Source organism: Mesocricetus auratus, unplaced genomic scaffold, assembly GCF_017639785.1.
Source record: "Mesocricetus auratus isolate SY011 unplaced genomic scaffold, BCM_Maur_2.0 Super-Scaffold_6730, whole genome shotgun sequence".
Taxonomy (NCBI): domain Eukaryota; kingdom Metazoa; phylum Chordata; class Mammalia; order Rodentia; family Cricetidae; genus Mesocricetus; species Mesocricetus auratus.
Genome location: NW_024429184.1, coordinates 62,660,388 through 62,661,471, shown reverse-complemented (window position 1 = coordinate 62,661,471; position 1,084 = coordinate 62,660,388).

Sequence of the window (1,084 nt, the reverse complement as noted above, 5' to 3'; positions counted from 1 at the left end):
TTGCTTTGGTCATTTTTTTAAATTTAAATTAAAAACAGGCTTGCTTCACATGTCAATCCCAGCTCCCTCTTCCTCCCCTCCTCCCCGCCCCTCCTCCAACTGCCCCCTCACCCCTACCCCATCCCCCCTCCACTCCAAAGTCTGTCATATCATCTGGGGCAGAGCCTAGGCCCTACCCAAGGTGTCCAGGCTGAGAGAGCATCGCATCCCTTCATGTGGAATGAGCTCACAAAATCCAATCGTATGCCAGGGATAAATACTGATCTACTACCCGAGGCTCCATAGATTGTTGAGGCCTCCTCACTGATACTCTCGTTCAGGGGGTCTGGATCAGTCTCATTCTGGTCTCTCAGTCATCATTCTGGGGTCCATGAGCTCCCCCTTGTTCAAGTCAGGTGTTTCTGTGGGTTTCACCAGCCCGGTCTTGACCCCTTTGCTTAACACTCCTCCCTCTCTGCAGCTGGGTTCCAGGAGTTCAGTTCAGTGTTTAGCTGTGGGTGTTTGCCTCTGCTTCCATCAATCACTGGATGAAGGCTCTAGGATGGCATATAAGGTAGTCATCAATCTCATTATTGGGGAAGGACATTTAAGATAACTTCTCCACTATTGCTTAGATTGCCAGTTGGTGTCATCCTTGTAGATCTCTGGAAATCTCCCTGGTGCCAGATCTCTCAGCAAACCTATAATGGTTCCCCCCCTCTATTGTGGTACCTCTCACCCTGCTCCCTCTATTCTTTCCCCACTCAACCTTCCTGCTCCCCCATGTCATCTTCTCCCCTCCTTGTCTCCCCCTCTCTTTCTCCCAGCTCCCTCTCCCCTCCCCCCATGCTTCCGATCTGCTCAGGAGATCCTGTCCCATTCCCCTTCTCTGGGGTACCATGCATATCTCTCTTAAGGTGCTCCCTGTTTCCCAGACTCTCTAGCAGTGGGATTGGGTCATGGTGTTTTATCAGGACAATAGAAAAGTAACCAAAATACTCCTTTTCTTGTCAAATTGTACTGCAACCCCCCCCCAACACACACACACTTCTGGCTCTTCTTGCTGCTATCTCATATAGGAAATGTGAATAAAAGCAGTGAAATG